Source organism: Sus scrofa, chromosome 6 (genome assembly GCF_054392235.1).
Source record: "Sus scrofa isolate SSC_HxYL_T2T_F1_AM1 chromosome 6, Sscrofa_HxYL_maternal_Yorkshire_Landrace_v2.0, whole genome shotgun sequence".
NCBI lineage: Eukaryota > Metazoa > Chordata > Mammalia > Artiodactyla > Suidae > Sus > Sus scrofa.
Window position 1 is genome coordinate 133103516 of NC_139388.1, and position 15838 is coordinate 133119353.

A 15838-nucleotide genomic window follows, 5' to 3' on the forward strand; every position below is an offset into this window, starting at 1 on the left:
TGATCATAACAATCTGATTTCACAGGATTTCCATCCCACAGCCGAAGCACATCCCCCCACACCCCAAACTGTCTCCTCTGGAGACCATAAGTTTTTCAATGTCTCTGAGTCAGCATCTGTTCCGCAAAGAAGCTCAGTCTGTCCTTTTTTCAGATTCTACATGTCAGTGAAAACATTTGATGTTGGTGTCTCATTGTATGGCTGACTTCACTTAGCATGATAGTTTCTAGGTCCATCCATGTTGCAAAAAAAATGCTGGTATTTCATTCTTTTTAATGGCTGAGTAATATTCCATTGTGTATATGTACCACTTCTTCTTGATACACTCCTCTGACGACGGACATTTAGGTGGTTTCCATGCCTTGGCTATTGTAAATAGTGCTGCAATGAACATCGGAGTACATGTGTCTTTGTGAGTCGTGGTTTTCTCTGGGTAGATGCCCAGGAGTGGGATTGCTGGATCAAATGGTAGTTCTATGTTTAGTTTTCTGAGGAATCTCCATACTGCTTTCCAAGGTGGCTGCACCAATTTGCAATCCCACCAACAGTGTACTAGGGTTCCTTTTTCTCCACACCCTCTCCAGCACTTATTGTTTGTAGACATTTTGATGATGGCCATTCTGGCTGGTGTAAGGCTTGTTTGTTTTTTTGGTATGGAGCTGCAGAAGGTGTTTATCAATTTTGGAGTTCAATCCCTTGTCAGTTGATTCATTTGCAAAGATGTTCTCCCATTCTGTGGGTTGTCTTTTCATGTTGTTTAGGGTTTTCGTTGCTGTGAAGAAACTTTGAAGTTTGATTAGGTCCCATGTGTTTATTTTTGTTTTTGTTGACAATACTCTGAGAGGTGGATCTGAAAAGATGTTGCTGTCATTTATGTCAGAGAGTGTTTGGCCTATGTTTTCCTCTAAAAGTTTTATAGTGTCTGGTCTTATATCTAGGTCTTTAATCAATTTGGAGTTTATTTTTGTGAATGGTGTTAGGAAGTGTTCTAATTTCATTCTTTTCCATGTGGCTGTCCAATTTTCCCAGCACCACTTATTGAACAAGCTGTCCTTTCTCCATTGTGCATTCTTGCCTCCTTTGTCATAGATGAGTCGGCTGTAGGTGCGTAGGTGTAATTCTGGGCTTTCTATCCTGTTCCACTGATCTATATGTCTGTCTTTGTGCCAGTACCATGAAGTTTTGATGATTGTTGCTTTGTAGTATAGTCTGAAGTGAGGGAGCCTGATTCCTCCAGCTCCTTTTTTCTTTTTCAGGATGTCTTTGGCTATTCTGGGTCTTTTATGCTTCCAAACAAACTTTAAAATATTTTGTTCAAATTCTGTGAAAAATGTCCTTGGTAGTTTGATAGGGATTGCATTGAATCTGTAGATTGCCTTAGGTAGTATAGTCATTTTGATAATATTAACTCTTCGAATCCAAGAGCATGGTATGTCTTTCCATCTGTTTGTATCATCTTTGATTTCTTTCATCAGTGTCTTATAGTTTTCAGAGTACAGGTCTTTTGTTTCTTTAGGTAGGTTTACTCCTAGGTATTTTATTCTTTTGGATGCAATGGTAAACGGGATTGCTTCCCTAATTTCTTTTTCTGCTCTTTCATTGTTATTGTATAGAAATGCCATCGATTTCTGTGTATTGATTTTGTATCCTGCGACTTTGCCAAATTTGTGGATGAGCTCTAACAGTTTTCTGGTAGAGTCTTTAGGATTCTCTAGGTATAGTATCATGTCATCTGCAAAAAGGGATAGTTTTACTTCTTCCTTTCCAATTTGGATTCCTTTTATTTCTTTTACTTCTCTGATTGCTGTGGCTAGGACTTCCAGAACTATGTTAAAGAGTAGTGGTGAGAGCGGACATCCTTGTTTTGTTCCTGATCTCAGTGGGAATTCTTTCAGCTTTTCGCCATTGAGAATGATATTCACTGTGGGTTTGTCGTATATGGCCTTTATCATGTTGAGGTAGGTTCCCATTATGCCCACTTTCTGAAGGGTTTTTATCAGAAATGGGTGTTGGATTTTGTCAAAGGTTTTTTCTGTGTCTATTGAGAGGATCATATGGTTTTTTCGTTTGTTTGTTTGTTTGTCTTTTTGCCATTTCTTGGGCTGCTCCTGCAGCATATGGAGTTTCCCAGGCTAGGGGTCTAATTGGAGCTGTAGCCACTGGCCTACGCCAGAGCCACGGCAAGGTGGGATCTGAGCCACGTTGGCAACCTACACCACAGCTCACAGCAACACCAGATCCTTAACCCACCGAGCAAGGTCAGGGACCGAACCCGCAACCTCATGGTTCCTAGTCAGATTCGTTAACCACTGCACCACGATGGGAACTCCGAGGATCATATGGTTTTTATTCTTCAGTTTGTTACTGCGGTGTATCACACTGATGGATTTGCAGATATTGAAGAACACTTGCATCCCTGGGATAAATCCCACTTGATCATGATATATAATCCTTTTTATGTATTGTTGGATGTGGTTTGCTAGTATTTTGTTGAGGATTTTTTTATCGATGTTCCTCAGTGAAATTGGCCTGTAGTTTTCTTTTTTTTTTTTGTGGAATCTTTGTCTGGTTTTGGTACCAGGGTGATGGTGGCCTCATAGAATGAGTTTGGGAGTATCCCTTCCTCTGCAATTTTTTGAAATAGTTTCAGAAGGACAGGTGTTAGCTCTTCTCTAAATGTTTGATAGAATTCACCTGTGAAGCCATCTGGTCCTAGACTTTTGTTTGTTGGAAGTTTTTTTAATCACAGTTTCAATTTCAGTTCTTGTGATTTCTCCATTCATCTTTTCTATTTCACCTTGGTTTGGTCTTGGAAGATTGTATTTTTCTAAGAATGTATTTTTCTAAGAATTTGTCCATTTCTTCTAGGTTTTCCATTATTGCCATATAGTTTCATATAGTAGTCTCTTTTGATTCTTTGTATTTCTGTGATGTCCGTTGTTACTTCTCCTTTTTCATTTCTAATTTCATTGATTTGAGTCTTCTCTCTCTTTTTCTTGATAAGTCTGGCTAAGGGTTTATCAATTTTGTTGATCTTTTCAAGGAATCAGCTTTTCGTTTTGTAGATCTTTTCTATGTTTTCTTTGTTTCTATTTCATTGATTGCTGCTCTGATCTTTGTGATTTCTTTCTTTCTACTAACTTTAGGTATTGTCTGTTCTTCTCTCTTGAGCTGCTTTAGATGTAAAGTTAGCTTGTTTATTTGAGCTTTTTCTTGTTTTCTGAGGTGGGCTTGTATTGCTATAAACTTTCCTCTTAGAACAGCTTTTGCTGCATCCCATAGGTTTTGGAGTGTCATATCTTTGTTGTCATTTGCTTCTAGGATTTTTTAATTTCCTCTTTGATTTCTTCAGTGATCCATTGGTTGCTTAGAAGCATGTTGTTGAGTCTCCACGTGTTTGTGTTTTTTGCAGATTTTTTCTTGTTGTTGATATCCAGTTGTATAGCGTTGTGGTCAGAAAAGGTGCTTGATATGATTTCAATTTTCTTAGTTAGCAAGGTTGGATTTGTAGCCTAGAATGTGATCAATCTTAGAGAATGTTCCATGTGCACTTGAGAAGAATGTATATTCTGTTGCTTTTGGATAGAATGTCCTATAAATATCTATTAAGTCCATCTGGTTTAATGCATCATTCAGCGGCCTGCGTTTCCTTATTTATTTTCTGTCTGGTTTATCTGTCCATTGCTGTAAGTGGGGTGTTAAAGGCCCCCACTATTATTGTGTTATTGTAGATTTCTCCCTTTAAGGTTGTTAGCAGTTGCCTTATATATTGTGGTGAACCTGTGTTGGGTGCGTAGATATTTAAAATTGTTATATCCTCTTCTTGGACTGATCCTTTGATCATTATGTAATGTCCTTCTTTGTCCCTTAAAATATTCTTCAGTTTATGGTCTTTTTTTCTGATATGAGTATTGCTACTCCAGCTTTCTTTTGACCCCCATTTGCATGAAATATTTTCTTCCATCCTCTCACTTTCAATTTGTATGTGTCCCTAGAAGTGAAGTGGGTCTCTTGAAGACAGCATATATATGGGTCTTGTTTTTGTATCCATTCATCCAGTCTATGTCTTTTGGTTGGGGCATTTAGCCCATTCACATTTAATGTAATTATTGATATGTACATTCTTTTTGCCATTTTATTCATTACTTTGGATTTGTTTTTGCTGCTCTTTTTTCTTTCCTTCTTCTCTTGTTCTTTTCTGCCTAGAGAAGTTCCTTTAATATTTGTTGCAAGGCTGGTTTAGTGTTGCTGAATTCTATCAGTTTTTGCTTATCTGTGAAGCTTTTGATTTCTCTTTCAAATCTGAACGAGAGCCTTGCTGGGTAGAGTAATCTTGGTTGGAGGTTTTTTCCTTTCATCACGTGAAGTATATCATGCCACTCCCTTCTGGCCTGCAGAGTTTCTGTTGAAAAATCTGCCAATAACCTTATTGGGGTTCCCTTGTATGTTGTTTGTTTCTTTTCCTTAGCTGCTTTCAAGATGTTCTCTTTGTCTTTAGTTTTGGTCAGTTTGATTAATATATGTCTCGGGGTGTTCCTCCTTGGGTTTGTTTTAAATGGTACTCGTTGTACTTCCTGGATTTGAGTGAGTGAGTCCTTCCCCATGTTAGGGAAATTTTTGGCTGTTACTTCTTGGAATATTTTTTCTGTCTCCTTCTCTCTTCTCCTTCTGGCACCCCTATAATACGGATGTTGGTATGTTTAGCATTGTCCCAGAGTTCTCTGAGACTCTCTTCATTTGTTTTCTATCTTTTTTCTCTTTTCTGTTCTGCATCCACAATTTCCACTAATCTGTCCTCCACCTCGCTTATTCGTTCTTCTGCCCCCTGTATTCTGCTGTTAGCTGCTTCTAGTGAATTTTTTATTTCAGTAATTGTATTTTGCATCTCTTCTTGTTTAGGTTTTATATCTTGTATCTCTTTGGTCAGTATTTCCTGTAAGTTATCCATTTTTGCCTCCAGTTTATTTCCAATGTCTTGCATCATCTTCAGCATCAACAGTCTAAAGTCTTTTTCCTGGAGGCTAAGAATCTCCTCCTTGCTTAGCTGTTTTTCTGGGGTTTTTCCTTTCTCCCGCATCTGAGTTATAGTTCTCTGTCTTTTCATTTTTATAGCTTTTTTGTGTGGTGACCTTTTTACAGATAATAGAGTTGTAGCCTCTCTTACTTCTGATGTCTGCCCCCCTGTGGCTGAAGTCAGTATGAGGAGCTTGGTGTAGGCTTCCTGATGGGAGGGGCTGATGCCTGCCCCCTGGTAGGTGGAGCTGATTCTAATCGCTCTGGTTGGTGGGGCTTAGTCTCTGGATGGGATTAGAGGCAGCTGTGTGCCTGAGGGTTCTTTAGGTTTGAGGGGTGGGGCTGTGATCCCACCTGGATTGTTGTTTGCCCTGGGGCTTCTCAGACCTGACTGACGGGTGGGGCCAGATTTTCCCAAAATGGCCACCTCCAGAGAAAGGCAGGGCTACTGAATATTCCTAAGAGCTTTGCTTTCAATGTCCTTCCCTCATAACAAGCCACGTTTGCCCCTGTTTTCCCATGATGTCCTCCAAGAACTGCAGTCAGGTTTGACCCAGATGCCCATGGAGACTTTGCTTTGCCCTGGGACCCAGGGCACGTGAAAGTCTGTGTGCGCCTTTTAAGAATGGGGTCTCTGTTTCCCCCAGTCCCGTGGAGCTCCTGCACACAAGCCCCACTGGCCTTCAATGCCAGATGCTCCAGGGCTCTTTCTCCCCATGCCAGATCCCCACACATGAGAGTTTGATGTGTGGCTCAGAACTCTCACTCCTGTAGGTCAGTCTCTGTGAATCAGTTAGCTTCCAATCTGTGGAGCTTCCCACCCAGGAGGTATGGGGTTGTTTATATCATGAAATCACCCCTCTACCTCTTGATGTGTCCTCCTCTTTTTCTTCTGGAGTAGGATATCTTTTTTAAGGTTCCCTGTCCATTTGGGTGAAGAGTGCTCAGTCTTTAGTTGTGAATTTTGTTGTTTTTAGGAGAGATGTTGAGCTCCAGTCCTTCTATTCCACCATCTTAATCCCGTCTCACAGCCAATTCTTAACCTACTGTCTTCTTGCATCTCTCAATCACTGGAGAAGTCCACCAGTTGCCATCCTTGGGATTGGTTCATTAACTGAAGAGAGCTGGAAAACATTTTTCTGTTCTCTTGAGTGTCTTGAGTATCTTGGAAATTGACTCCATGAGGCAAGAGGTTATAACTGATTGAATATTACCTGATTTTTTCTTTGAGCACACCTTTTTTTTTTGTGACATGTGGAAGTTCCTCAGCCAGGGATTGAACTTGTGCCACAGCAGTGACCTAGAATACTTAACCTGCTGTGCCACAAGTGAATTCTGAATATTATCTCATTTTTAACAGCTGCAACCTTGGAAATTTTTTCTTTGGATGGCATGAAATATATATTCCATTAATTATGTTGAAATCTATAAAGTACAGATATTCATCTCTTTCTCCTTAAGTAAAAGAAGGTGGCTACAAGACACTGTAGTTTCGGAGAACAAGATCTATTCCAAAACCAAGATCAGCACCAGTGTTGTACACAACACCAAATCAAATGAGGATTTACTTGTGAATTACAAGATGATGGATTAGAGAGACTTCCAAAGAGGAAAGCTGACAGTCCAGAGTTAATCCTCTCCTCCTGGATGGTGAAATTTATGGATAAATCTATGAATTATAATGAGTGAAACATAAAGAACTACATAGTAGGCCAAGGTAGCAGATCCTGTGACCAAGATTTGATGGAAATTGGAGTCAAGTCAAGGAACTGGGTGAGAGACTAAAGGTTTGAATAGAGGAGAAAAAAGAAGTGGATTTTATCTTTGTAAGCCTACTTCCCATCATATAATGGAGTCAGCAAGGCATAAGCTGACCAAAGTTCCTTCAGAAGCAGAAAATCTTCATAGCAGTAGTTAAAGATATTCCACTACATTCACTTTTTATTATATAAAACAACTGGTAACATGCAGGATGACTGGGAAAGAGTTCTCATAAAATCTGACTTAGTAGTAGCATAGGATAGACATACAGATCAATACATTACCACTGAGTCTCTAAACAGAAATGTTCACATCTACAGTCAATTGACTGTTAGTAAAAGTGACAACTAATTTAACAGATGGTGCTGGGACATCCGCACACTAAAGTATAAAATTAGACCTCTGCATCATACCGTATGTAAACATTACTCAAAATCAAGAACTAAAACTACAAAATTCTTTAAAATATAGGTGTGTTATCTTCATGACAAGATTTAGAAATTGTTTCTGAGAAATCATAGGCAAAGACAAAAAATAGATTAACTGAAATTCATCAATATTAGAAACTTCTGTGCTTCAAAAGACACTATTAAGCAGGTGAAAAGGCAAGCTCCTTAATGGGACAAAATACTTGAAAATCCTGTATCTGGTAAAAGATTTGTACCTAAGACACAAAAAATAAAAACTCTCACAGTTCAATAATAAAAAGAAAAAATCCAATTGAAAAATTGGCAAAAAGTTGAATAGACAGTTCTTCAAAAAAGACACACAAATGGATAATAACCACATGAAAACATCCTCAACATTATTAGTCATCAGAAAAATGCAAATCAAAACCACAACGAAATCCCACTTCACACCTACTAGGGTGGCTATAATCAAAACAACAGGTGTAATGCTAAGTGTTGACATGCATGTAAAGAAATTGAAATGCTGACACACTTTGGATAAAAATGTAAAATTGTTCATCCACTCTGGAAAACAGTATGGTGGTTCCTCAAAAGGCTAAACAATATTAACATATGTTACAGCAATTCATAGCTATGAGTGCACTCCCAAAAGAAAAGAAACGGAAATATAGCTTCACAACAAAAGTTGGACATAAATGTTCACAGTGGCATTAACAAGAAAACAAAAGTGGAAAGAACCCAAAGGTCCATCAACTGAAGAATGGAATAAATAAATACGGTATGTCCATAAAAAGGAATAGTATTCAGCAATAAAATGAAGTACTGATACATGTTACAAAATAGATGTAGCTTGAAAAAATGTAAATGAGAGTAGGCAGTCAGAAAAGACCCCCAATTGTGTGATTCTATTGATATGAAATGCCTAGAACAGGCAAATCCCATTATAGAGACAAGGAGGAGAATAGTGGTTCCCTAGGGCTAGGAAGAGTGGGGAAGAGGAAACTGGCACAGGGCATTGGCTAAAAGGTATAGGGTTTCTTTTCAGGGTGATGAAAATGTTCTAAAATTGATTGTCGTGATAACTGCATAACTCTTGGAATATATTAAATGCCACTGAACTGTACAGGTTAAATGGATGTTTTATATTTCAGTAAAGGCATCGCCAAAAAATAGCTGATGCTTTGGGGTCAGTAATGGTATGCTATTCACCTTTAGATCATTGACTAAGGTTCAAGACATAAGAGAGTCAACACAGTGCCCTTTCGAATAGGAAAAAGCTGTCTTTTTTTACTCATATTAAGTCTATAAAATTAATAGGAAAAGCTCTGTTTCACTGCTCAAAGCATTAGGTAATTTATATTTTCCCAAATTAAGTGATTTTGGGGTCCCAAAACTGATTCAAAATTACCTTATGTTTCAGTGTATTTATCTGAATATACATTTCAGTTTGATTGGTTTTTAAATCCCCATGGAAATTAAGCTCTCCATTTTCATATTAATTAATATTCCTTCTTGTCATTTTTTTTTTGTCTTTTTTTTTTGCCATTTTTTGGGCCGCTCCCACTGCATATGGAGGTTCCCAGGCTAGGGGTAATCAGAGCTGTAGCTGCCAGCCTACGCCAGAGCCACAGCAACGTGGGATCCGAGCCGCGTCTGCAACCTACACCACAGTTCACGGCAATGCCAGATCCTTAACCCACTGAGCAAGGGCAGGGATCAAACCCCCAACCTCATGGTTCCTAGTTGGATTCGTTAACCACTGTGCCACGATGGGAACTGCCCTTCTTGTCATTTCTAAGAGTTTCTTAAAACTATAGAAAGATACAGAATGAGTAAGTTAAGTTCTTTAAGAGTAAATATTTAATAATTACTTTTACCTAAACAGATATATGTTCTACCATATAACAAACAAACCTATGAATTATGATCCTTTCTCATTTGTTCTAATCTCATTTTTTTGAAACAATAATAAGTTATAATTTCTGATAAAAAATATGAAGAATTTTATAAACATACACAGTAGGTAAAGTGTACATGTATATATATATTACATTATAGAGTTCTTATATATACATTATTTTTAATATCTATTTTTAGTATGTTAATATGAAATACTAACATATCTTATTATTAAATGTTGGCAATAAACCAGAGATCAGTACCCAAGGTGACCAAGGAGAGCATACTTATAGATGAATGTTTTGAAAAAATACAAAATTACATTTTTGTGGTCACTGATCACGGCCTATAAAAAGAAAATAAAGTACACATGAAAAATATCAAGGTATTCATTCACTCAACAGATAAAAAAAGAAACAAGAGAGAAAAATCTTTGGAGTCTGAATTGAGGGACAAAAAATAGGCAGAGCTTTAGTAAAAAGGAAATCAGCAGAGAGAGAATGTGTAACAGTCTCCTCAAGACTGTTTTAAGAGATCTAAAAACGTTTGTTGGTACAATGTTAACAAAATGCAAAACAACACAAAGTTAAATGAGAAAATAATATTGATGAGAATCAGGTAATAACCCTAAGTAGGCAACAAACCTAAGTAGAATCAACCCTCAAAATCCACAGTTTTGGTTCCAAGATCCCCACATACACTGTGGATACCAAAATCCACAGATGCTCAAGTCCTTTCGATATAATGTTGTGGTATCATATACCCTGCACATCTTCTCATATACACATTAAATCTTCTCTAGATCAGTTCTAATACCAAATACAATGTAAATGCTATGCAAATATTAGTTGTAAATACAATGTAAATGTTATGTAAATAGTTGCCTGCCTGAGGTCAACCCAAGTTTTGATTTTTGGAACTTTCTGGAGTTTTTTTTCTTAGGTTTGTTGAATCCAGGGATGCTGAAGGTGAACTGTACTCAGCAAATAGAAAGGAAGCCATGTGGAAGCTTCAGAGACACTGGGAAATACTATTATTATTTTTTTCTGAGTTGTCAAAATATGATCACTAATTTTACTTATTTATTTTTGCCTTTTTTTTTTTAGGGCCGTACCCACGACATATGGAGGTTCCCAGGCTAGGGGTCTAATCAGAGCTGTAGCCGCCAGCCTACACCACAGCCACAGCAATGCAGGATCCGAGCCGCTTCTGTGACCTACACCACAGCTCACAGCAACACCAGATCCTTAACCCACTGAGCGAGGTCAGGGATCAAACCCACAACCTCATGGTTCTTAGTTGGATTCGTTAACCACTGCGCCACAATGGGAACTCCCAGAAGTATTGTTTCTGTATCCCCCTTCTTCCTGCAATTTATTTCATCTGTCTCTCCCTCAGATAAATTCTTAGTGGGGATATTTAGATGTGGGGATAATCCATTTGTTTTGAAAATGTGTTCACTGATATATTCTCTAAGGGTATTCCAAACAACTCACAGGCAACAGAAGTTTTTCCCCCAAAACAAAGGATTCCAATTACCATGTTTTTGTGACCAATACATATTATTAAATGATAATGTGTCACAAAGAAATATCTTCATATTCCTACTAATGATTGCTATCTAACATTGTTAGGTATATGGCAAATGTTAAATTACTTATCCAGTTTTCGAGATTGGTTTTCACATTGCTTTCGGTTTTGGTGAGGAAAGCTTATAGATCCACGAGGACAAGCCTGACATAACTGTGAGTGTCACGATCTGGCGTGGAAATAGCTCTCTAGCCCCATCCCCTTCCCTCGTTGCCATCCCCATCCATGTTGACCACCGAAGATACTTAAACACAGCACCGCCAAACCACTTGTGGTTCTTTTACATGGCTCTGCTTTCTGCCCCAGGATGCCTCTTTCAGGAAGTTTCCCTTGATTTTTCCTTGGAAGACATTTAAAAATATTCTCCTGTTTCACCTCTTTGCCTTGTACAACCTTGTCTCACTGCATTTTTTCACAACATACATTGTTTTTGCTTATATGTTGGATACCTCTACACAATTGAGTTCATAAAAGGTGGGAATAGTGGTTGTTTATCTGTGTATCACTGGCACACAGCAGGCACTTAAGTTTATTGCATGGGTCTAAAGTGAATTTGAGTTGCATTTTTTTTGTTGATTCTCATCTTTTCCTTGAACTGTCCTCACCTCTGCTGCTAGCTACTAGGCTAAAAGTGCACATCCTTGCACAGAGAATGCAGAGTACTACTAACACTCATAGCAAAAGGAATAGGAAGTATGGGGCAAAATGTAATGTTTTCTCACTTCTTTCCCAATTTCATTCGCAACTGGTCAGTTTGACAGTGTTAATGTTCTTGGTTACTCCTTACACTGGGAGAGATGCTCAACAAGATCACTTTTTAACTTGTTTAAGAGGAAGAAATGGCACTATATTACCCATAACATACTTTTTATGTCTCAGAGAAGAGTACAGATGCATTATCATATTTCATTATAATGCACTTTCGGATTTAGTCTTGCAGAGGTATCTGTAGAGCAGCATTGTCCCAAAGAGCTTTCCAGAATGGTAGAAATGATTTATAATGATATTTTTACAATAACCTATAAGCAATAGCCACTAGCCACTTGAAGCTAGTGAGCCCTTTCAATGTGGCTGGTGTGATTGAGAAACTGAACTTAATTTATTTAACTGAACTTTATTTAAATGTGAATAGCTGGGAATTCCCATTGTGGCTCAGTGGGTTAAGAACCCGACTAGTGTCCATGAGGATGCAGGTTCAATCACTGGAGATCCCTGGCCTTGCTCAGTGAGTTAAGGATTCGATTCCTCATGCTGGGAGTAGGTCTCAGATGAGGCTCAGATCCTGTGTTGCCAAGTTTGTGCTGTAGGCCATGTTGGCAGCTGCAGCTCTGACTTGACCCCTAGACTGGAAACTTCCATGTACTGCAGGTGCAGCCCTGAGGGAAAAAAAAAAATTAAATATCCACAAGTGGCTGGTGGCTACTGCATTGGACAGTATAGTTATAGAAGATTTGTGTAGGTTTAAGTCTAGTATTTGATAGGTAAACATTAGCTTATGGTGTTGTAACTTTAAAAGAAAAATCTTTTTTTTTTTTGGAGAGTACTTTGAAATAGTTTTATTGGCTCATAAGACCCTTGCATATAAAAAAAAATGCCCAAAACACTATGTAATATTAACCCACAATTAGATATTTTTACCAAATAAAACTACCCAGAATATAAATTTTTTAGAGAAAAGGAGAACCTATCGAACTGGATTCTGAAATGACATTATAACTTAAATACTATTTTGAAATATATAATTCCTTATAGCATTAATTTACTGCATGAAACTGCCAGATCACTTCATGAGCATAACGTCACAGAGTGCAAATGAACACAACTTCAATGCCACACATTTAGCTGAAGTAGCTGTGCCCCTGCCCAGTCCTCTTACCTTTCTGGCACAAATGTTGCTCAGTTACACTTCCACCAGGCCACTCACCTTGCAATCCAGTGACTGTCTGGCCCCCTAAAGAAAAGAACTATCCTCCTCTGCCTCAGGCCCAGTCAGCACTTCTGCTGCTTAAGGAAATCCACTCCCCACCATTCCTCAGGCAGGTACTCCTGGTCTACCAGCTCACTGTATGCAGGGTTGTACTTATAGCCCTGGCCACAGGCCAGATCCTCAGGAGCCTGGTGGATGTGTTGCACAGGTGGACGGGTGGCTCTGCAGGCAGGCTTTGATGTTGTTGTAGGTGCTGTACACCTCCATAGACTTGGGGGATGGGGACAAGTAGACCACGTGCTGGGCCAGGAGCACCTCACATTCAGGTATACCGATAAAGTGACAGGCACTTAAAGTGGTAGGCAGCCGTGGCTTGGGTTAATGCGGATGGGTCTGCCAGTACAAAGTCCTCGCTGGCAAACCTCACAAGCCACCTGGCCACATAGAGCAGGTCCTCACTGCCCTCCAGCATGTGGCCCAGCCAGTGGAGCAACCTCTGGTCGGAACCCCACATGGCCCTGTGAGGGTCTCAGATGCAGCTGTAAGGCCCTCTCCTGTGGGGTCATATTGGATGGGAGAGCGCTGGAGGCCTTCTTTCACATCGCTCTTGGTGACCAGGACTCAGCTGGGAGGGTGGGTCTGCCCGCTCTTCTTCCCAAACACTTTCCTGGTGCTGAGCCTGGCCAGCACTGCCAGCTGCAACCCATTGAGTCCAGGTTGGGCATTCCATGTCTGAGGTGGGCCAGCAGCTTTGTTCTCTGTGAACATGGAGGGCTCGGAATTGCTGTTGTTGCTGTGGCTAAGAGGGTCACAGGGGAGGCTGGAGTCCAGGATGTGAATCCCCAAGGAAGTTGGATCACAGGCAAGAGGATAGTCACCACAGCCTCCACTGGAAGCTTCTCGAGATCAACTGACAGCTCATCAGAACAGCATTGATCTGGAAGGAGGGGTTCTCCATGGTGGCCAGATCAGGGTGATGGTTTCACTCTCTACCTGAGGAAGGAATGTGTCCTGCCGAGATTTATTAAATTGATGAATCTCATCGATAAAAAGGATGATGTTCCTCTTGAAAAAGCTCTTCTCATTCTGCGCTTGTTTGATGATATCATGCATATCAGCTGTCTTGGCGCTGGTTTCCGACAAGGTCACATATCTTACCCTCTTGCTGTTGATGATGATGTGGGCCAGCGGGGTCTTGCAGCAGCCCGAGGCCCTCACAGGATAAGCAAGGGCACCTGTTGTCTTCCAGCAGCCAGTGCAGCATCTAAGGCCCTATGGCACGGCCCTGCCCCACGAAGTCCTGCAGCGCGTTGGGCTACAGCTGGCACTGCCACCGGCCTGCCCTCCAGCATCTACCACACCTCCTCTGCCTTGGATGCCCGTGTATGCGAGCACTCCCCAGGCCGAAGATGGTGGCTTCCGCGTCCTCCTCGCCGACCGCGTCCCCGTCACCAGCCGCCTCTTCCTAGGGCGACTCCGCCTCGTCCCAGCTACTCGGGGACTTGCTGCCCGCAGCCGCCTGCTGCCCCGCGCCCTTCCTGCCCAGGCTGCCGAGCCCCGCCACCGGGAAGAGGTGCACGCCGCTGGGAGTGGGAGGCGTGTGGTAGCACTCATGGCTCTCCGTCTCCCTGACGCCGCCACAGTCCGGCTCCTGAGCGTCTCCCTCGCTGCTCTCGGCAGCCGTCACTGTGGCCGGCTGTTGGAGCGCCGAGCTCTCCAACGGCCAACGCCGCAGTCATCGGTCCACGTAAGAGTTGATGTGCAGGGCGGGCACGGCCCGCTGGCACTGGAGACACCGCATCCGGGGAACCGAACAGGTGAGACTGAAGGCCACTCACCTCCATGGCGGCCCACGCCGTGCGTTGCCCCGGAGCTGCGCGACCCTCACTCGGGGAAGCGGCAGGACGCGCGCGGGCCAGGGGGGGCGCAGTCCATGCCTCACATCTTCCGCCCTCAGCCGGCGGCCCTGATGCCTCGCGAGGCGCGGGGCGAAGGTGAGTCCCCCAAAGGAAAATCTTCTTTCATTTTCTAGGACTTAACACTATATTTCCTGTTCAAAGATTGCAGGGTGTTTACAGGGTGATGTTTTTGACCTATGCAAGGCTTTCATATTGTAGAGCATCTGTCTGTGTTCTGTTTTTCCTGTAGTTCATGGGGTCTCCCATTTTTAGGAAAGAATGGAATGATTGTGTCATTATGATTTTGAGTAATTATTTTAAAAATCAAATGGATTTGAGCCTTGGTGTATAAACTAATTGGAACTGGTTCTTCTCTAAGACATAGCATGAAGAACAGGTGCTGTGTTGTCTTGCTGGCCATTGTATCCCCAAGTGTCCCCATACAACACCTGACACATAGCAAGTGTTCAGAAATACTTGTTGAATGAATGAACATTCAAATAATTTAACCCCTCTAATTTAGCCTCTCAGGGCATGTTGTGGAGCTGAACAGGAGGCTGAGTATCAGGAACTATACTGTAATTTGCAATTCTTCAGAGGAACGAGTGCAATTTCTCCAGGCACTATCCTTAACTCAGTGACCCAATTGGATTTCTTCCTTTAAGATGCATAATAGGAGTTGTTACCCCTATGTGATGACGGATTGAAAAATAAAGTCACAAGATTTGGTGCTCAGGTCACATGGAAGGAGTTGGAAGTGTAAATCAGATTGAAGTAGTTGTTTCTATTGCTTTGTGCACTTGTCGGTGATGCTTCCTCAAAGAAATAGTCATGCACTGAACCATGTTAGTTAGAAAATTTCATTTGTAAAATCAAAGATGATTAATTGCATGTTAATAGAGTCTGAAAAGAGAGCTGAAAATATCTCTTCATCTGGCAGGACATTGAGAAAACAGCTTTTGTATGAGAAACAGGAATGGAAACATTTATTTCTTAAACCTCTAAATCTCAGTCTGTGGTGAATCTTAACACCCTAGTTATAAAATTCTCAAAGACGAAGTTTTAAAACATAAATAGAAACAGATGTTTAATTGTGCAGGTAACCTCTACAAGACTTTGAAATATTTGTCTAAGAAGGTATGAGATACATCAAGCATCCGTTCAGAGTGAGAGCCCTAAAGCCGAAATGGTAGAGTTCATTTTACATGGTAAATGCCCTATGGGTGGTTTGATGATGCAGCCCCACGTGTGGTCTGGTACGCAGACTCTTCTCTCAGTGTTGTGCATCAGACTTACCTACCTTGTATGGTCATGTGTGGCTGGATTACAGGCTTGACCTC

The 15838-nt window shown here is 41.0% G+C and overlaps 1 pseudogene across 1 annotated transcript in view; it reads right to left on the reverse strand.

Moving 5' to 3' along the window:
- Positions 1-14490, reverse strand: part of LOC110261398 (ATPase WRNIP1 pseudogene) — a 165757-nt pseudogene extending 151267 nt beyond the window's left edge. The window contains exon 1 of the transcript XR_014807895.1: positions 12598-14490. The product of XR_014807895.1 is annotated as an ATPase WRNIP1 pseudogene (transcript). The remainder of the gene's footprint in view (positions 1-12597) is intronic.
- Between the last annotated feature and the right edge of the window lie 1348 nt (positions 14491-15838).